Here is a 23,002-nt window from a genome sequence, read left to right on the forward strand (position 1 = left end):
CCTGAATGTTGATGGGACCCTTTCCACAGTTTTCCAAAACGACCTCTAGATCCTGTTAAGGCCTCTAGGGAGGGGGCTGTCAAGAAGGATCATCCACCAGCCAGTCTCACCTTGGTAGCTCTGGAGGCCAACCTGGAGGTGGTTTCCGAGGGGCAATGCAGGACCCAGGGCTCTGGTTGCCACAGCAGAGCAGGGGGCCTGGGAATGAAGATTGGCATTAGCTTGATTTTTCCATCTTCTCATATATTGCCCTCAAATTTCAGTAAAGTGTGTTGAAGAATTTTTTGGAAGGGAGAAACCAGAAACAAGAAGTCTAACTTACTCATTCTAGAAGTTAGAAGGTGATAGAAAGGCGAGAAACGGGAAAGCTGCTCGGATGCAAGGCCAGTGAATCAGAGAGAAAAAGCTCAAAGCCGCAGAACAAAGCTTCAGTAAAGAGATATTGTTACTTGGAGAGACGGCCTTTTGTCCTTTGTTCTATTACCGGTCAGAGGAGCCGGAGAAAACCCGAGCCCGAGACAACAGCTCCGCTAAGTGCCCTTGAGAGGGTACCGTGGGGTCAGCCACAAAGCCAGACCACTAAAGAGAAAAAGAAATACCGGGTGGATCGGAGAGGAGAAATGAGAATGGTGGGAAAAAAAATTATTTTTTAAGCCAAAAAGAATCAGAGAGGAGCAGAAGTGCCTCTAGGACAAAGCGTAGCAGGCAGTTAGGGAAAAAGGGCTGTTAACCTCTGAAGCGCTGACTGCATTAGAAGTCCTCGCAAGACAGTCGTCGCTTTAGCGGGCAGGTAGAGAACCTTTCCTGTCCATTGTTCTTCCGAATTATAAATCACTGGCTCTTTATGATGTCCACAGGGAAAATGACTTCAAGCTTCTTAGAGTCCCCCCAAAGCATTTTCTGTACCCAATATACTATGGGAAGCCCTGGGTTTGTCTTTGTGCATTTTATCTGCAGTAATCTGAAACCTGCCATCACCCTCTTCCTTTCTCTACTTATGGAGTAAGGGATGGTCGGCGACAAGGATCGCAGGGAGAGGAAGAATTCCAGAATGCAATGAGGAGAGCATTTAAACCGCTGGACGGTGTGTCTGTGTCGTTGAAGACTCTGGCAACATTCTAAAGGTAAACATAAATATATGTTCTTTCAGGATTATCAAATATCTTGTACATTTTGTTTCTCTAAACGTGGAAATTAGAAAGCTAAGCAGAAATCAACAGTCTAATGAATTCATTCAACAAACGTGGTGAGTTCCCATCACAACCACACACACTCTAACAGCTAATAATGTGTGTGGGTGACAATTGCACATCAACGACTATGCTGAGTGCTTTGCATGGATTATGTCATTTAAGCCTCAAGCAAATAATACTATGAGATAAGTGCTCTTGTTATGTGCATGTTACAGATGAAAAAACTGAGGCCCAAGGTCCCATAGCTAGGGTGAGACAGAGCCAAGTTTGAACTCAGGTTACATGACTCAGGAGGCTATGTACTTAACCTCTTTACGACATCCCTTGCATCATATACTGCATTAGGCATCAAAGAATCAAGGGCTATAGGGGTTCAGAGACGGGACGGTTGGGTGGGGGCAGAGTGTAAAGGCAGGGTTTAAGTGAGAGGTGGTACATGAACTTGACCTTGAAGACCAGGCAGATTTGAGTCAGCAGTGAGTGAAACAGGGGCTTCCAGGTAAGGAGTGGAAAAGCACATGAGTGTAGTCCAAAGTCAGCATAAAATATTCATCTGTAGACAATGAGGAGACTACTTTGACTAGAAGGAAGCTCTGAAAGCAATAAAAGAAGTCAGACAAGATAGAGTTGACCATCAGGGAGAAGTGTGTGGCATGGTGGGAAACAGAAAACCACGGATGGTTCTTTTAGTCTAATCTAAGTGTTGAATATACCAGCAATGGCACGCAGGATGGATTACACCTAAGGGAAAGCCTAGAGCCCCAGAACTCCAGCTAAGAGGTTTGTAGGAAGAAGGAATAATATGAAAAGTGCATAATAGCACCATAATTTAGAATTAAACCAAGGCCTGTTCTAATTCTAGGATTTCTGTGGTTATCCACTGAAGTTAACCAAGACACTAATTTTTCAAATAGTGTTGTGAGGGCATTGTGATACCATGGACAGGGGTGAAGGAGTTTGCAAGTTTAGGGGCAGTGAAAGACAATTTTGATTGAAGGAAGGTAAACTATTCAGGTGCAGTATAACCCATTATGTAATAATAATAATTAGTCTTTATTTTTATTCTACTATGAATCAGGACCTCCCATGTATACCAAAATCAGCGGATGCTCACGTTCCTGATATAAAATGGCCTGCCCTGACTACCCTGCCTTATAATTATTATGATTATTATAGATAATTATTGAGTGCTTGTTATATACCAAACAATGTTCTAAACACTTTACATGCCCTCACTCAGTTAATATAGTAATAATTATAGTGTTCACTATTACAATAATTATAGAGCTTATATTTACAGTGTTTATAGTGTACCAGGCTATAATCAGTTTTCAAATATATTAACTCATTTAATCTTCACAAAAACCACATAAAGTAGATGCTAATATTTTATCTTCACTTTACAGGTAAGGAACTCTAGTCCAGAGAATTTAAGTAACTCACCCAAGGTCCCAGAACTAATGATTAGCAGAGTGGAGATTTGAACAGAGACTCTCTGGCTCTAGAGGCTATGCTCTTAATAACTTCTCTATTAGATCATGAACTTTGGGCCAGGAACACTGGCTTGCACTTGTAATCTCAGCTATACAAGAGGCCAAGGTGGAAGGCTTGAGCCCAGGAGTTCAGGACCAGCCTGGGCAACATAGCAAGACCCTGTCACTTAAAAAAATAATTATGAACTTTGGGGTCAGGCAAGTCTGGGTTCAAATCTCAGCCTTGCTGCTTACTACTTGTGGGACCTTCAGTATTTTCCTTTTTGTGTCTAAGTCTCAGTTTTTCCATAAATAAAATGATGGATAATTAGTAATTTTTATGTAATAATAGCTATGAGGATTAAGCTCTGTTACCCTTCTCTGGGCTTATCACAGTTCTTTAACACAGGACGTATTCAGTGTGTGCTTTATGAATAAATGAATAAAACACTAATCATCCATGGTACACAATTAACATTTTGCTGTGTGCTACTTTATGTTATTTAATTTTTCTGTGCATATATTGTTCTTGTCAATCTGGTTAGACTGTGTGCGTCCTGGGATCACACACCATGCTTTTTACTTCAATACTTGCCCTAGTGCTCTGAACAGGGATGCACACATAGAAAGATGCTCAATAATAATCACTTGCATGAATGAAGCATTCATGTGGACCCGACATTTTTATTAAGTATTCAGTCCTCATAGCAACTCTAGATAGAACGCACTAACATTAATTCCAGTTTACAGACTAGGAAAATGTACCATAGTGAGATAAAGTGATTTTCCAGTGGTCACACAATTAGTAGGGTCAGGGATCAAATTCAGCTCTGTTTATCTCCAGAACCCCTAGGCTTAACCACCATGCTACACTGCCTCCTTAAAGCCCTGATTGATGGGTAATTTGACAAGAGGTTAGGGCCCAGCATCCCCTGCCTTTGGAGAGCAACTTTCTGCATCTGAGATTCTGCTTTGTTTGGCCCACTTGGCTCAGTCAACCTCCTAGTTCGTGGCATTTCTGTAGGTCTCTTCTTAGTGGCTCAGGAACAAACCACCTAACCAAGAGTCAGAGGTGCAAGAAACAGTGGCTGCTCTTGAAGCTGGCCCACAGAACGTGGGGGCAGGAACATGCATGAGCCCTTTCTGCCTTCTCGGTAGATTATGACTTTGGCATTCTCTGTGTTTAATAACCTCTAGCTGATCCACTGAGAAAATTGTACGCAATAGTCCTCAAAATTTCTAATTTTGTACCTGTGGCAAAGTAACTTTGTGGCTGATCCTTTGAGCACCTTTAAAGTTCACAATGGAAAAGGCATTGGCTCCTAACTTTCTGCAGAGCTGTTTTTAATACTTCCTGCAAGCTGTTATTGGTGTCTTTATTTAGGCTGTATTTCTTCATTTCAGCATCTATGTTTAGCAGTTATATAAAGGAGCAAAATTGGTTTAATGGCCTAAAGTGGCAAAGGATGATATGTGGGCCTCCTTGGAGCAACAGAAGATCAAATAACCACGGGGAGACTTCCTGCTTCCTGGTGACTAGGAGTCACATTTCTTTTATCTGTCTGTGAGTCAAGGGGAAATTCATGACCACCCAGTACACATAGAGACCTTCTTTTGAAAGTCTCCTTTGCCTCTTACAGGTGGAGTCTGACACAGTGGGGGTGGGAGGTGGAGAAGGTTCATTAAAGGGCCATGTAGACAATCTTCTCATTTGCTGATTTAGTTTGTCTCATTGTGGGTGGTATGAACTCACATTCCCTTTCTGGAGCATGGAAGGTTTTAATCAAACTAAACAGATACCCACTGGGTCTGGGCATGTACACAAATCAGGAACTGTGGGCTTCTCAAGACCTCTGCCTTCAGCATCCCAAGAAGGATTACGGGCGCCATTTGATCTGCCTTGGAATCACTTCCCTCTGCTCTCACAGGACTGGCCATTCCTCACTCCTCCCTTAGCACTCCCACCAGACCAGGGAGAAGCCCTGAGTAGACAGGTCTGGCTTTTATTCCAGGTTCTTTCTCTTAATAACTATGTGACCTTAAGCAAGGTATTTGACTTTCTAAGTTCTGTGTCTTCACCAGAAAATGGAGACAATGATAATACCAACCTTACAGATTTAGTGTAAAGAATAGAAGAACTAAGTATATAGAATTCTTTGGACGATAACTGTGCACAGAGTAAGACCCTAATGAATGGATGCTGTTAGAATATAGGCAGCTGGAGTATTTTTCCCTGACCAATCAATCCTGCATTTCTGCTTCAGGCAGCCTGCATAGACTTTCAGAAATAATTCTCAGCTTATTCATAGTAGAATCAAAATAATCAGGTGAGAGAAAAAATTATTCATAAATTCTTAAGTCTAAGCATCCCCTCTGTCCACTTAGAAGCAATATAAGCACTAAAACTGTCTTATTTTTTACCATCTATTAAATGAGAACAAACACTCAGTACTTCTCCAACAGTTATATTATACTATTAAGGAATCTCCTAAATCCGATTCTCTTCTCATTCCTTCTCCTTTCATAAACAACACGCCCCTGTAAGCATGGAGCAAAGGAACTTCCCTTGTAATTCTGCCCCATAAACTCCTGCATACACCTCCTTTGCATAGAAGCTCATCCAAAGTCAACCAGTAACAGCCCTCCACCTCCAATGGCCTGCCACCAGCCCCGACTGCCCTACACTGCCATGCTCCCTTAGAGTCTGTTATCACTAGAGAGGTGCAGGGACCATTTTGTCATGGCTCTACATAGCTGTACCAGGTAGGGATGGGGAAAAGGAGGATCCTTTCATCATTACAGTTATTTTTGAATGTTTACTTAATTTGAAATTTTTTTCATTTTTGCCTGTGCCCTAGGCAGATCTCTAAGCAGATCCCAGGTCATTAAGGGGGAGTTCAGAAATGCTGGTATATTTTGGCATTTTTTTTCAATCCCAAAATACTCCATTGTCCTTTGGATTCACAGATGCCTTAAATTATCATCTAGGTTTAGTATTGATCCTTTAGGAACTACAGTGATCCCTTGGTATCTGTGGGGGATTGGTTCCAGGATCTCCCTGGGATGCCAAAATCTGTGGATGCTCAAGTTACTGATACATAATGGTGTAGTATTTTCATATAATCTATGTACATTTTCCCATATCCTTTAAATAATCTCTAGATTTCTTATAATACCTGATACAATGTAAATGCTATGTAAATAGTTTTTATACTATTTTGTTTACTATATTGTATTGTTTTCTTGTCTTATTAGGAAATAATGACAAAAAAATAAGTTTGTACACATTCATACAGATGCAATTTTTTTTCCCAAGTATTTTTGATTGGTGGTAGTTTGAATCCTCTATGCAGAACAGAGGGAATGCAGAGTGCCAACTGTATTTAGAAACATGAAAGAATATTTTTTACCTTCATCATAACCATGGTGGAGTGCTACTAGCATTTTTGGATGAGGATAGAAATGTTAAATGTCTTGCAATGAGAACATTAAGACACAATGAAAACTGTCATGAAAGTGCTTCCTTCCATGAGAAAACTGCAATTATTTGTACCTTTTTTCTTTCCTACGAGAGAAATTAATCATTTTTATCTCACTTAATCAGCATCCTTCACTCAAACTCAAATTTGAGTCTTAACTACTAAGCACCTATAACTGTTAAGCACTTTCTGATTCAATATTTCATTCAATCTCCTAAAAGGATTGTAAGCTTCTCATTACTGCCCTTCCAATGGAGAAACTAAAGTTAAAGAAAGCAAAGGACACGTACCCATATTCTGATACTGAGTCTAGCACAATTCTACTACCCTATGCTGCTTCTATGATACTAGTTTTATGGCATTATCTGGATTACTAAAAATGTTCAGGTTTGGCTCTTGTAACAATAGAAGGAGAATAATCTGAAGAAAACCAGAGTAAGTACAAAAGTAACTAAAATACATTGAAAAAATAAAAACTGGAATACCTAAATTATATGTAAAAGAGCCTGCAAAAGCTGTCAGGTGAATTTATGTCTATGTACCTATGTTGGTATCACAAAATGGCAACTTTCAATTCAAAACTAATTCCTTATACATATATTTGTCATATCTATTTTAATTAAAAGGTTTAACTTGAACATTAAACTTTTGTGTCCCCCTTATCTATTTGACCGTCTGGAATATTGCTGAGTAATATGGCATTCACAAGAATATTAATTGTGTACACTTACATGATTTAAAATGTATTCTCAATAGCCAAAGTGTCCTCCTGACTCCTTGAAACTCAGCCATCCTGTATTTCAGACGGCCTTTTACTCGAGCTTTGAAACCACTTTACAGACATCTCTTTATTCTCCTTTATTTTATAAATTGGAAAATAGATCAAATAGAAGTTAAGTGGCATAAAGAGGTCAATGGAAGATTCCTGGAAGAACCAGGAAAAGGCATCACCCTGGATTCACCTATAGTTATCACTCAGATAATGTAACATTTCTTCAGAAGATTGACGTAGCCTATTCATGTCAGACCAAAGAGATTATTTTTTTCATGAGGCTTCCTCATGAAAAGCAGATTCACAATTAATTCTGATTCCACTGGCATATCCTTTCTCACTGCCACAAAATATCTATATTGAAATCAGATTGACTGTTCATCTTTTCTTCCCATGTGTTACATCTGCTAGGGATCAATGAAGATAAAAATATTTGGAGCTTTGTGTTCAATATAAGTTCCAGTATGCAGTTGCTTGATATGATGATTTTGTAAAGAAGCAAGTTATCAAAGTAGTTTTATAGTGTTTTTGATAAAGCGTTGCTCTCTACCAGTGCTTATCTCTCCACTACTAATTGACAAAAACGTCTTGAGAGAAATACCTATAAATTTAAATTAATTATTATTAAAAGCCCTAATGGCACTAAATAAAGACTACTGTTGATAAAGATTTGGCTATTGCAATTCCATGTTTATTACTGGAGATATCTATATCAGGGCTCTGCCAACTATGGCCTAGGACTAAATCCAACTGTTGGCTATTTTTATAAATAAAGTTTTATTAGAATACAGTCTTACTCATTCATTTACGTATTGTCTATGGCTGCTTTCATGCTACAATGGCAAAGTTGAATAGCTGGAACAAAGACTATATGGCCTACAGAGTCTAAAATATTTACAATGTAACCATTCACAGAAAAAGTTGCCAACAACTATTCTAGATTAAACAATATATCAGCCCTGGCAGTTGTGACTAGTAACCTTGACTATCTCTCAGAGCACTTATAAAGTTTAATTTCCAAAGTCATAAGCAAAACTTTCCAAAGGCCTTTCCTTGAGACCACACACTTTCGAGTCAGACTCATCAAGTTTTGAATTCTCTGAACAGAGTTGCTTTGCAAATGTCAAACCGGTAAAGTAGTTGATGACAATTTTGCTGAAAGAACACTCCAACTTTATCAGGGGAAAGATAATGGAAAGGTATCTGAGCACCTCGATTATTCATACTTTGCTCTAACTTCTAGAATACTATAGATGTATATCTCTGATTTACAGACTGCCAAGATTTCTGAATTTCTTGGCATGAGTTTGGTAGTACAGTATAACTTTGATTATGACTTCTTATATCTGGCATAAATATATTCCCTTTGTGCACATTCTTTTTAGATGCAGCACAAAAAAAAGCATGACTCTAACTTTTTTCTCTCATTTTTTCTTTAGAAGAAGCAGCTGTGAAGTCATAATTATGTTCACCTCCCACTGGCAACTGGCAAGCCCTTTATTTTTGTGCATTTGGAACTCACCAAGAATAAATAAAGTCCATTCTCTCCTTGAGGGGCTATTCTGCCATTCCATCTAGGATTTCACAGTTTGCCAATTCCTAGAACATCTATTGTTATAAATAGTTTTGTGCCCTTAAAAAAGTGGGCTTTATGAAATGAGGTAAGGGGAAAACATCTCAAAAGAATATGAAAGAAAAAAAATCAACATCATCTCTAAAAATAGCAACAAATTTTCTAGCTTTTAAAAACTTATAATTATCATTGTTGGTTAATTGGTACTATAGATTACCCAGCACTGACATGTAATTTTCTAAAACAAAGAGGTTTTTATCATGTTACATTATGCTGTGAAATTAGGGACTTTTTATTTTATTTTTGCCCATTGAAGAACAAAGGGCAAAAGTCTTGAAACATGTGAGGATTTAGATAATGAATTGCACCTATATTTAGAAAATATATCAGACAATACAGGATGATTCATGGTAAGAATCTGTAATCTCAGAAAGGCAAGTTATTGGGTCTTTTGTTTATAAATAAAACAGCTTTTCTTGGCTCAAATCTGGATGAGAGCCAGAAGTATTAATGAACATTTCTCCAGCTTCACACAGACCTTCAAAAAGGTCAGAAATAGAGTATATTATTTATATTTTATGGGAAGATGTATTTAATGCTTATAAATCCATTTGGATAACATTGATTTTAACAGGCTGATAGATGTATTTGTCTTTTAATGTCCATTAAAATAATGATCGCCTAGAGTCTATGAAAAATTCAACATTTACTTGTTGATTAGTCTGTTTTTTATTCATAGGTGCAATTACTTCTTAAATAAAAATTTTAGGAGGGACTAACCTGTCCTCAAAAGGCAACCCTGTTTGTTTGAGAATGTGAACAGATAAAGATTCGAGATTCCGGCTTCACACTTTGTCCTGGGACATAACCCAGGATTTGGTATTTAATGGCTTTCATGCTATTAGGCCCATGAAGAAACACTTCTGAGGGGAGACAGTTGTTTGTCTGGCACTCTATTGTTTAAAGAGCTATGCTCTTTCTGTAACAGCAGGTATGAAGATCAGAAAGAAAGATTAGGAGCCCAAATGAATTAGGACTTTGTAAACATAGATGTCATGCCTCAGTCTGAATGGATTGGTGGTAGTGCTACAGAGAAAAATGCAGCAAAGGAAACTTGGGGATGAACCTAAAAGACACAGAGTCTCAGTAAACTAAAAGGAAAGTAAAGGGAGACCTTCAAAGCCCACTGCATCTAAGATGAGATTCTTTTTTGAATTTTATTCCTTAAAGAATACCCCATACAGAGACGAACTCATGAAATTTGCATTCAATAATTGATGACTTTTTGACATTTATTTGAAGTTTCCTTTTGGGGAAAATGGCCCACTGGTACTCTGGAATTACTTCACAATTAAGCAGCCCTTTGCATGTACCATATGCAACCACCAAATCTAAGGTCATGTATTTTAGATTTGGAATGTCTTTCCAACATTTTTAAATCTCAAGTTTTAGGGTAATTAATATTTTCTTTAGAGAAAAAGACAGTGAAAGACAGGTAGTGTTCATTTGAACATAATCAATAGCGCCTGACCCAGATCATGAGTCTACTGGCTATGCTAGTAGCTGCTGCACCCAGCAGTGTGGTGAGGGCAATGCCACCAGCATCAGTGGTGGAGGGATTTGCTGTCCACGTGGGCTTTACCTGAAGTCAACAGATATAGCCAAGAAGTGATGAAGAAAACATGAGTAAAGCCAACAGTAAATGAAGTAAACAAAATAAGTAAATTAAATAAATTAATAAAAATAAAGAGAATCCTGGCATATTGGGATGGGCCTGTAGTCCCAGCTACTTGGGAGGCTGAGGCAGGAGGAGGTCTTGAGCTCAGGAGTTTGAGGTTGCAGGGGGCTATGATAATGCTACTGTTCTCCAACCTGCATAACAGAGTGAGAACATGTCCTGTCTCAAAATAATTGTAATAATAATAATGAGAAGAAGAAGAAAAAGCAAGTGACAACAAAGCATCAAGTCCCCATCCAAATTACATACCTCACATAATTTTTCTAAGTATTAAATAAATAATGTATTTTAACACTCTTAGTGCAGTCCCTACCACATAGGAAAACTCAGGAAATGGTGGCACATTCATTCATATATTCATTCATATTAATTATCTAGATGTTGAATAATATGGTGGTTAAAAGCACAGACCATGAAATTAGTCTTGCAACATACTGGCAAAATTTGAGTAAGCTTTTTAACCTCTGTAAACCCTAGTTTTCTCATCTGAAAAATGTAGATAAAATATTTATCTTATTACCTTATTTGCACTCTTATTCTGGTTTGCACTAAAATGGTACCTGTCACTGGTTGAATTTTAACTGCAGTCACTGGTTAAGGTTTATGAATAGGAATATTACATAGTGATCCACAAGCTCACCTTGTTTTCTTATCCATCCCTGAAATTCTCCTTGATTCTTCCTTTCATTCATTTACTTAAGAAGCTTCCATTAAAAGTCTGCTGTGATTCAGATTTTGTTTCCCCCTTAAGAATTGTAAATCTATTCATGTATTTAATAAGAGATCAATTTGAAAAAAATTGTATTTTTACTTTCAAAAAATTATTTCATATCAATTTGAAAAAGAGATGTGTTTTTTCCAGAAATAGATGGTCTGCTCCAAGGGTAGGGAAACTTTTCATGTTGGAAAGCCACATTGACTTAGCTGTAATCAAATAAGGACACATTCAAGAAACTTCAATTAGATATATTTAAAAATGTACCTTATTTTGTAAAAATCTAGCTACTATGTACTTAACAATTTCAAAAAATGAAAACTATTTGTTAATTTTAAAGTTAACTAACCTTTTAATGACTTTGTTGTGCCTGCTTTATGTTGGAAAGCATTTGAATATTTGGTTGCAGCATGGAAGTCTGCAGTTTCAGTTGATCCTCTAGATGGGTATCAGTCATTTGTGACCTTAAGGACAACTTGATTGGGGTTAGGTAGGAGAATATAGATTCATAGCAATAAGTGGTTGAAAAGCAAGAAAGCATTTGGGGGGCATGTTGCCAAGTATGCAGTATTCCTACTGCATTTTTCCATATTTCAATTGGATCTTTCTTAGCATCAAACAATGACTTTAAAATGTCATCTACCAAGAGCTCAATCAATTCCATCTGTAGTTCTTTAGCTGCCTTGATGATATCAACTAGGTGAGGTTGAAATGCTCATTTGAGTGTCATGTCATGATTCTCAAAGTCAGTGAAACTTTCATTATATTCTCCAATTCATAGGTCTATAGCTACGTATTCTTCAAATGATTTGCATATATCATCCTGCTCATCAATGACCTTCGCTAACCGGGGAAAATGTTCATCCAAAATTTCCTTTTTAAGAAGAAGTATTTGGGATTTTTTGCCATGTACCATATATAGACTTAGTTTACCTTGCAAAGAAATATTCAAGTTTTGATTTGACATGATATCACACAGAAATGCTGCATTCCTATCAAAACCTTCTTTCAATAATTTACATTGCTGATTCTGTTCTTTATAAAGCATAACTCTCTGTTCTCACAGAGATCAAATTTTGGCTAACACCTGTTCCTATAATAGCCAACACATTTTAGAATGACAAAGAAAATCCATGCTGAATACCTCATCATTCAGCTTTAGCATGTTATAAAACTGACCATGCCATGTTGCATTTGCATGAGTATAGTTAATAATCTTATAACTTGTTGAAAAGTGTCACTTAAAAAAGCTTTAGCACAGAGATTTTGTTGATGCAAGATACAATGAAAAGAAATAAGATCATGTGGATCTGCTAATAATTTTTTTATCTGTGCAATAAACCCTTTATGTTTTCCTGTCATGGAAGGTGCACCATCTGTACATGCACTCACTAAATTTACCAAATTCAGTCCAACTTCACAAAATTTATCTTGAAAGTTGTTGAAGAGATCTAGTCCCCCTATTCTGTTTGCAAGAGTGCCCAAAGTGAGTAACTCTTTATAGCAAAGAAAATCTTCTGTTATGACCTGATGAAGTATAAAACCTGTACTAAGTAACAGTTCAGTTGATTCATCCAAAGCTGTTAAATAATATATATTTTCCTTTTTAAGTATTGCATGAAGTTGTTCTGTTCAGTTGAGGGCTAATTCATGCTGCCAAGCAGTTATTGTTTTCCTTGAAAGAGGCAGTTGTTTGTACTTTGAAATGTTATCGGGGGTCTAAGCATCCTACAGCTTTGACAATGCATTCTCTCACAATTTCTACATCACTGAATGGCTTCCCTTTTTTCCTGAGTATATAAGCAACTTTATAAGTTGCTTCAGTGGCATTATTTCCGGGTCTTATTGCTGCTTGAAAGAATTGTCTTTGCTTTTGCTTTTCATCTTTTTATTTCTACAATACAACCTTTAATGCCTTCCCTCTAATTTAAAATATTTGTGGTCCTTATGAGTGTTATAATGCTGATGAGCATTGAATTTCTTAATGTTGATATTTCAGTAACACAAAGTAAGCAAACCATCTTCACTTTAGCAGAAACAAGATAATATTGTAATTCCCAATCCTCATTAAAAAATCTATTTTTTTCCTTCAGCATTCTCTTGGTCTTCTTTGACATGGTGGTCTGTTAACCAGACAGAATTAAGAAATACTGTCGAGCTGTGCAACTATTCACAAATTCCACTTCAGTGCACCACTGTCAAAAGCCAGTAACAGACTGGTGTACTTGACCACCATAAACTCTCGCCAACCAGCCTTGTGTGGTGGTGGCGCCAGTCAGGTGGGGGAAATTAGAACTAAAGCATCAGCATAGTAGCGGTCAATTTAGCTCTTATGGCTCACTAATGTTCTAATTTTGCTGGTTAATCTAAGAGCATTACTTCATTGAAACTTATTTTATTCTTTGGTATTTTAAATACATGCATTTTAAAAATAAAATAAAAATATGAAAGAACAAAACCGTAGTAATAAAAATAAAAGGATTTGTTCTATAAAATTTGAATTCAGTCAAAAGGCCACACTTAAGGACCTAGAAGGCCATATGTGACCTTAAGGCTGCAGGTTCCCCATCCCTGGTCTACTCTGTACATTTTTAACTTTGACAAGGACATTCTGTAATGTTTGTGGGAGAACAGAATTTATCCTTGTGTTAACTTCAAAAGGGCAAGTATGTACCTCAATCCTCATTTGTTGCCATTACAAACACGTTAGAAATTCTTTTACTTATATAAACTTTCAAATACTCTGAGATTTTGTGAGCAAATCCATATCCATTCTGTTCATAACCTTTGTGATATACCAAACACAAATCATTTTATCTTTAAATTCCACAAATGAAGGGACCAGTATTGCCTACCAAAAAGCAAGGTCACAAAATTTTTAACAAAAGTTTGTATACAACTGTGCTTAAAATTGATGAACTCTTATAAATCTCTCTTTTTATTTTTGCCATTATTTGTTAAAGAAAATGATCATATTGGATTGTGTCTTCACACAATAAATTGTCTGTGAAATTTATTATTTAGTCCTTGAAAGAATGTTACTGCAAATCAAAGTGATTATTTCCTGAAAGAAGGCTACACACTGTGACTTCGTGAGTGGAAGCATGTTATGGCCAAAGAGCTTATATTTCAGGCTGTAATAAAGTTAAATTACATTGGGGTGTGTGTGTGTGTGTGTGTGTGTGTGTGTGTATAAATTCCTTGGCCACTAAAACAGAGTGTTACAAAAACAATACTTTTCTCTTTTTTTAATACAATGAGTTCAGCTGTCATTAAAAAACAAACAGAATCAGAAAAAAAAATCTAAGAAAGTAAGAAGTCAAAGCTTGGGCTGTAAATCTAGTACAAGGTAAAATGTTCCTATTTTAAAAAGGGCAAATTCTTACTAAGATATCCGGTTTGTTCTCTGCTGAAAATAGTCTTTGAGGTATATTGAGTTGGGACAAAGAAAGAGGAAGCAAGAATCATTCATCAAGCACATATTGTGTGTCAGTTACAAACAGGGTCTTTCAAAATTCAGTACTAGAATCTCTATGCAGAGATTAGACATGAGGAAACAAGCTCACAAAAGCTAAGAATCTGTGCAGTAAGAATACACCAATGATTATTACAGCTAAAATTTCTTATTAAGTGTCAGGTATTTTCTATTCTAATTCTTAGAACGAATTAGAGAACTGATGTCTACAGAGGCCCTATCCCCTGCCCAAAGTCTGGTCATTTAATCTCTTTGTAATGCTACTTGTCTCTCAGAACAAAACTAACAAGTTTTTTCCTCTACTCTATCCTTTAGCAAAAATGTGAAATCATCGGGCTATAGCGTACTTGTTTCCAGCTTCCATTTCTGTGTTCCTTTCTCCCTTGCACGTCCAACTGATTTAATATTCTGCTTATAGGTGAGTGTAGCTCAGAGAAGATAAAGAAATATTGCACTTCCTCCACCCAATATTATGGAATACATTAAAATCTGTTCAAATGTTGTTCATTGTGTATCTGCCATAGGTAGGAGAGCTAGGGACTGGGAGTTCAAAGATGACAAACACATTTCATGCTCCTAAGCATGTATGCAAGCTCTGCCAGGGGACAAATGGGATCAAATAAGCCCGTATGTGAGGTGCTATAATTTAGACACAGATAACATGCTCTTAGCACACAGAGAAAGGAAGAATCCAACAAATGGAGGGAGAATGACTGGGAGGTGTTGAGATAAATTTCTTGAAGCCTGTAGCATTTGAACTGATCTAGAAGGATATTATAAAGGATTTTAATTGACTGAGAAAGCAAAAGTGGAGAAGACTGCATGAGCCAATATGCAGGAACATTCTTAACATTCTAATTATTAATATATCCTTAAATTTTCATATTCTCATAGGACCTTTACCAATGTAAAATGATTGTACAAGGTAATAAACAAGGTACACAATGATCAAGAGAAAGGGCTCTGGGAATGAACATTCAGCCTTTAATCACTAATGGTGTGGTCCAGAACAAGGAGATTAACTCTTTGTTCTGTAATACCCTCAACTGCACAATGAGGATAAGAAGAGCACAAGCTCCATCCAGGTGTTCTTTATAGTTATCTTCATACGGACCTAGGTGTATGGAAAACTAGGCCTAGTGACTGACACATAACAAGGACACCATAAGTGATTCTAATATATTTTATCATTAATTCTACTACTAATAATAATATGTAATGAATGGAAATATTTATTTCTCCCCAAAATCAAGAAGAGGGAACTTTAATATAAAACAAATTTTTAAACTAAAGTTATCTGTTTTTAATAGTAGAGTTTTTGAGTCAGCTGATGGAAAAATTTTAGGAAGAATAAGGGAATATTCTAGCATCTTTCAAATCACATGATGTTATTCATTACATATTCTAAAGGCTTATTACATTCTTTGCTTAGTGACATTCCATATTGCCACAGAGAATGTTTGCTGGTTCCAGGGCATTACTCTAACATCTAGGACATTTCATCTACATCATGGGACTTCAAAATTATGCCTAGTGACAACTAGGTCCTTTGGGTTATTAACTAAAGCATGGAATAAGAAAAAGAGCAACAAACACACTATCTTGTTCACTAAATAAATGATCACTATCGTATAAGAGCTGTTAAAGCAAACTCTACCAGGTATTTTTGAAAGACGTGTTAATTCTTTCCACTCATTTGCTAAAGAAGAAGGAGGAGACTCTCAGGAGTCTTCAAGCAGATGCAGCTCACAGAATGGGTTAACCCCAGCTAGAAGACTTTGGAAAAATATGCTCATCCTTGGCACACCAGTGGCCCAGTCTAACTATTGTAGAAGCTGCAGCATCCAGGTCTCGCTTCCACTTCCAATTGGCTTCATCTCTCCTCTATACTTACAGAATGCTCATCTGAATATTATTCAAAGAGAATTCTATAATTTGCCCTCATATAACCATCAGGTGCAAAAAGTCAGCACACAAACTCTCCCGCCTATCTCCAAAAATTCTGGATGCACCAGGATCTCTCCAGCACTAGTAAATCATTGCTTAATAATGAGGTCAATCCATATTTTAGTTTGCACATACATATTCCAGTTATATCCAATAATATTTAATTAACATGATAGAAATAATTTTTATCTTCTACTTCTTGTCTTCTGTATCAAGAAAAATTTCTTCAGTGCCACACTATTTTAGAACATTTATTTACAACATACTGAAAATACAGTCACGTATTTATGTTAACAACTTTTAACTGAGATAAGAAGGCATCGTTTTCCTAAGTTCACTTTATTACAGCTGTGTTTGTCATTTTAAAAGGAAGCCTCTGCTCAGAAAATGTGGAAGAAATAATCTATGTGAAGACCTTGGTGTTCTTGACTGCTCAAAAATTCTTTAAATAAAATATAATATGGAAGCTGTGTTCTGCATGTCAAGACCTTTCACTGTTGAGCATTTGTTACCAGCCTCTGAGTGGAGGTTTTTCCAGATTTTTGTTGACTGTAGGGAGAAAGAATTTCAAGATGCACCATGCAAACCAATCAAGGGACAGCTTTTTATTGAAAGTGAAAGTACACACTCAGGAGAGGGGGCAGTCTCGGAAGAGAGCAGCTACACTGGGCAGAAGTGGATTTTTGGTCTTTTGACATCTTACTAATTGAAGGGAGAAATATTTAAGGCTAAGGGGTTGGCTTTTACTAAGAATCTGGGTGGTAATTCCTAGAATTGGATTCCCCCCCATTTTCATACTTTACATGGTTGTTTTGGAAATGTCATGGTGATTTCAAGGGTAGAGAAATTTTAAAGCCACAACATAAATGATATTATAATTACCCAAAGTTCATGTAAGGTGACAGAGACAGCTGACAAGCCAGATGAAGCCAATTCTTACCTGTGGTTATCAGCCTTTGTCTCCTACTCTAGCACCTTTCCAGCCAGAAAATAGGCTCAATATAATTAGACTTGAACAAAATTACCTTATCCACTTTTTTTCTATAATAAGGAGGTGATTATTATAAGCAGAACCTTAAGTATCAAGACAGCAAGTATAGATTCTTTATCAAATTAATTCAGAAAATAGGCACTATCTTCTTAAATAGCTCTTGCACCTAAATCATCTCTCTGTCTACATATTTTGTCATGAAAAATAAAATATATGAAGGAAAATGAATTTAATCTATTGCAGTTTAATAACATATTTACCTGAATGATCAGATTATTCATAAATGGGTCATGAGAGGCAGTAAAAGTCAATGCAGAGTGATCGCAGTATGGGGATGTATGTAAGTCTTCAATATTTCAGGTGAGATTTTCCTATTAATCACACATGAAAGATGGAGCCATTAATGATGGATCACTGTCTGGTGCTTCCAAGAAACACAGGGACAACCAGGGGTCCCTCACTAAGTCTGCACTAGACCAAGGATAATAACCTCATGAAAAAAAAAATAGATTTTCAATCTGGAGAAAAAGATGAAATCTTTTGAACAGTGCTGGCTGTCACCAAGGAAATTGTGATTGAATAACAATTTGTTAAGAAGGTAACAACACAAAAAATATTGCAGCAATTCAACCCAACCTGGAAATGTATTTCACGTCCTACTGAATTTTCCTTGGTGTCAGCAAACCACCTGTTGTAAGGCCCTAATAGGGATGGCGTGATCCACTCCCCAACTCTTCCATAGATGCACATAAGTACTAACTGGTTGTTGACCCAAATAAGTGACTGAGGCAAAGATCTCAATCCATGAAGGTTTATTAAACCAAAGTCGAGCACATGTCTGGGGAAAACATGAACAACAGAGCTGTGGTTGTTTTTGTGAAGGGGACTTTGGAAGCTTCGGCATGTAAAGGCATACAGAGAGAAGGAAAAAAGCAGGGTCCCAGTAGCAAGGCAAAATGGTTACATTTTTGGGAGGCCCAGGAAATCTATATTTTACATGAAATAAGGTGAATGTTAGAAGAGAAAAAGGGAGTGAAGGAAGCATCAATTATGTGGATGTCCCTGGGTAGTGGAAGAATGTCTGATCCTGCCTTGTCTCCTGTTCTGCATCTGTAAAGATAAACTTATAATTCATTATTAGTGTGAAATGAAACAGACTTTAGTTTAGGAGCCAGACACAGCCCATGGACCCAAAGCCACAACTTGCACATCTCTGCTTATGGGAGGTCAGCAGGTAATTTCCTTAATAAATGACCTACGGGGCCAGTGCTTCGTGGGTGCTTGAGGCCTTTATCTTATGTCCTGAGTAAGGAGTTGGGGGTAGCCCTGAGATTTTTATTTTCTTTTTATATTTTCTTCATTATGTGTTTTTATAATAGAAATTCAAACAGTTATGAAAACTTGATTAATACACATCCCTTGAATGTGAACAATTATTATGGAGTAATTTCCTATAACATCTTCATCACTCACTTGAGACACGTAGCAGCTCATCCTAGGCCAATGGTATCAACTATGGCTGTACTGTGAACTGTGATTCAATATCTTTCTCTCAACCTCTCCTCTCCTCCCAATTAATGGTGTTATGAATAGAGGATGCTCTGCTTTTTTTTCTCTGACTTTCATCACTTTAAACTTTGTTGATTTCACCTGAGGCAAACTCACATATATATTTAATCATATTTCCCATTTCCTTCTCTCTTTCAACTCTTCTCCAGTTACCTGACTGAAATGTCTGTACCATTACTTCTGGTTTTCTTCTACATATACCAGAAATGGCCCTAATTTGATCAGAAAATATAAGAATAATGCCAATAAAAACACAGCCAGGTTTTCAAATATAATTATATACAATTAAAAAAAAAATCCTTCATGCTCAAATGTTCCTAGAATTATCCTGAATTCCATTTCAGAAGTTCTAAAATATGTCAACCATCTCCTTTGTCCTTTAAGAGAACAAGCATTTTATTAAGTCATACATATTAAAAGTAAATAAATCACTGCGTTATCCAATTTTATTCAGGTTGCCATATTATTGCTGTCTTATTCCATTCAGGCTGCTATAACAAAATATAATAGACTGGGTGGCTTATAAAGAACAGAAATTTATTTCACACGGTTCTGGAGGCTGGGGAGTCCAATACCAGGTACTGGCAGATCTGGTGTCTGTTGAGAGCCCTCTTCCTGGTTCACAGACATTATCTTCTCATTGTGTTCTCACATGGTGGAAGGGATGAGGGGTCTCTCTTGAGCTCTTTTATAAGGGCATTAATTTCACTAATGAGGGTTGTGTTCTCAAGACCTAATTACCTCCTAAAGGGCCCACCTCTTAATACTATCATCTTCAGGTTATGATTTCAACATATGAATTTAGGGAGACATAAACTTTCAGACCATAGCAATTGCTTTTCTCCTTGTTACATATAAACTTGTAAACTACACTATGTGTTAATTAGACTTTAAACATTAGTTTAAAAATCTAACTACAAAGTTCAAACAACTAATTCATTAAGAAACTTGTAGAAAGTAACTAATTTCTCAGTTGGGAACTTACTATATGACTATATTAAATCACAAATCTCAAATCTAGTTTTTTAATTTGACTTCAGCATCAAGATACTTCATATTTTTGCTAGGATACTCTCCATGTTCAAGTTATCTCTAATAACTATATCAAAATAGAACACAGCTGAAATCAAAACCAAAAACTGAACCACAAACATGAAACAGGTAGCAAACAGAAAATGTCTCTGAGAAATGCCTTATAATTCTAAAGTAAATGTGAAAATACATTTTGGCAGAAATACTGCTTATGAAGTTAGATCAGTCATAAAAATAAGCAAATAATTTTAAAAAACATTAATAGTATTAATAAAAAAATTTCAGTCTCACTATATCTCTAGATGCCATATCCAGCCAGATAAATGAGACTGAACTTTGTTGTTATTGCTTTTATTTCATTCTGGTCAAAAGAACTGGGGAGAAATATAAAAACCAGATGACCAAATCAAGTCCAAATGAATTAAGTATTGCTCCTAGTGTATCTCATAGTTAATGTAAATTGAATACCTTCTCTGTGTAACAATACTTTTCACCATAGAGATAGGCCCCAACTAACAGTCATCATGGATTGCAAGAATGAATCACGTCTAGAACACATCCTGATAATGAGACAACTGACTTTTGGTACCTGATTCAGAATACCTACAAAGGGGTTGGCAAACAGGTTTCAAATGTGAGGCAAAATCTTATTCATTGGTCTCGGACACCCAGAATACTGTGTTAAAGATTCTGAGGTCACCTGTGTGATGAGTGACAAAGAATTCTGTCAACATACTTGGTAAATAGCTGAACCAGGACCCCTTGAATACTAAAATTCATAGTAGCAAATAAATGGTACTCATGGTTGCACCATCTCCTTCTCTGCTCGTGGTTGGTAGTAGGTGTAATCCCCGCCATGAGCAAGGAAGAGGACAATGTAACATGAGTGCCAATCATTTGCTATCATTTTCCCAGAGAATTTTTGAGAGGTGCTTTCTGTTACTCAGAGGTGTAGAGTACCTTTTCATAGGTAATACCATGTTTAAGCCATCTGGGCCCCTCTAGCCACTGTTTTTTGGAGACTCTCTTCCAATGTCACTAGGAAAGATGTTAGCACCACTGATATAGCGAACCATATATTGTGCCTAGAATTAGGAAGAAAATTATTTTTTCATAGAAATAAGACTAGGCATGACAATTATATATATATATTTGTTCAACAAATATTGAAATAATACAACATGGCTAGTACTGATATATACATTAGCCATAGTGTATTACCCCAATATTAGATATATAAATACAGTTGACATATAGTTGATCCTTGAACAACATGGGGGTGGGAGGCTGACCCCCTTGTGTGGTCAAACACCTGCATGTAACTTTGACTCTCTAAAAACTTAACTACTGATAGCCTACTGTTGACTGGAAGCCTTACCGATAACACAATTAACACATATTTTTTTATGTTATATGTATTATATACTGTATTCTTACAATAAAGGAAGCTAGAGAAAAAAATGTTAATAAAATCATAAGAAAGAGAAAATGTATGTACTATTCTTTAAATGGAAGTGGATCATGATAAAGGTCTTCATTCTTGTTGTCTACATGCTGAGTAGGTTGAGCCAGAGGAGGAAGAGGAGGGGTTAATCTTGCTGTCTCGGGGTGGTGGAGGCGGGAGAAAATCTGAGTATAAACAGACCCATGCAGTTCACACCCTTGTTCAAGGCTCACCTGTATAGCTAATTTTAATAATAGACTTTATGATGATTTCAGGTTAAATACTTAAATTTGGGGTAAAGTTCTCTCATGGGAAATGTAGGAAACACTATGGATTTTTATGAGCCAGTGAAGATAGTCCTGGCTCTATTATTTACTATGCATGCTAATATGTCACTTTTCCTCTCTGAAACTTCATGTTTTCTAAATATCAAGAATTTCCAACTTCAGAGAGCTGTAAGAGGACAAATGAATTAAGATCTTAAAAGTGCTTTATGGAATATAAACATGCTATCAAACACAAGTGTTCCAACCAACATGTTACCTTTCCTTTCTTGCCTCTACTCACATTGCTTTCTTATCCTCAGTGTGTTTAAAGGTGTCCAAAGAAACTCCCCAAATATTTGTTGTGCATCTTTTCTTCTGAGGATAGGCTCAGGACAGGAGAGAAGGTGGATTTAGTGGATTTAAGTGGACTGGTTGCCTGGGTGATACTTAACTGGGTTTTGCTTTCAGGGAGTCATACAGAGAAATATAAAAGACCACTAAAAATTGTCATCCTAGCTTACGTGCTGGATACAGTGGAGGGATGCTGGTGGAAGAACTGTTGAGGAAAAACCAAGGTTAGAACTGCTTGGAGAATTAAAATTTTAATAAAAAGGCATTATTCTAAATTGAGGGACAGACTTGTCCTAATCAGTGCTTTGTTGAGAAGAATAACACAAAGTAAATGTTCCTAAAAGCAAACCACAATCCTTTGCAGTTTGTAATTTGTAATAGCTGCCTCTAATTTCAGTTAATAGGCAATGAGAGGGAAAGTCACAAATACCAAGAAGTGTACATACAAGGACATTTCAAGTCAGTGAGCACTGCCTACACAGACGCAAGAAGCAAGTGTGCAAGTCATAGAAACCACCCTCAGGAGAAAGTACTCATTATTAATAGAACATAGGATAGTTTTGGTATCCACACCAGGGATCATCAAACTAGGCCCATGGGCTGGCCCTGTTTTTGCAAATAAAGCTTTATTTGAACACACTCATGTCTACTCGTTTACTATTGTCTATGGCTGCTGTTGTACTACAAGGACAGGCAGTGACTCTATGGCCTACAAAGCCTAAAATATTCATTCTGACCCTTTAAAAAAATTAGCTGACCCAATCTAGATTGTAACTCTTGAATGAAAATAATTAAGGATTCAAATTTGGAAGGATATTTCAGTAATTCCATTCAGTTGTGATGTGTATAGCCATTATTTGATTCAATCAGCAGATAACTGTGACAAAATGTGCTGGACATTATGGGAGAGGTAAAGCATATTAGAGCAGGTGTCATGCTATAATGGAGAGAGCTTGGGACTATGAAGAACTGAGATTGACCAATT

General features: G+C 36.7%; 1 long non-coding RNA gene across 1 annotated transcript; it reads left to right on the forward strand.

Annotated features, from left to right (window-relative positions):
* Positions 1-505: 505 nt before the first annotated feature.
* LOC138390113 (uncharacterized) lies at positions 506-8,469 on the forward strand. Its single transcript, XR_011234524.1, has 2 exons — positions 506-1,124; positions 8,356-8,469. It is a non-coding gene; the product is annotated as an uncharacterized lncRNA (long non-coding RNA).
* The last annotated feature ends 14,533 nt before the right edge of the window (positions 8,470-23,002 follow it).

This window comes from Eulemur rufifrons, chromosome 8 (assembly GCF_041146395.1).
Source record: "Eulemur rufifrons isolate Redbay chromosome 8, OSU_ERuf_1, whole genome shotgun sequence".
Taxonomy (NCBI): Eukaryota; Metazoa; Chordata; class Mammalia; order Primates; family Lemuridae; genus Eulemur; species Eulemur rufifrons.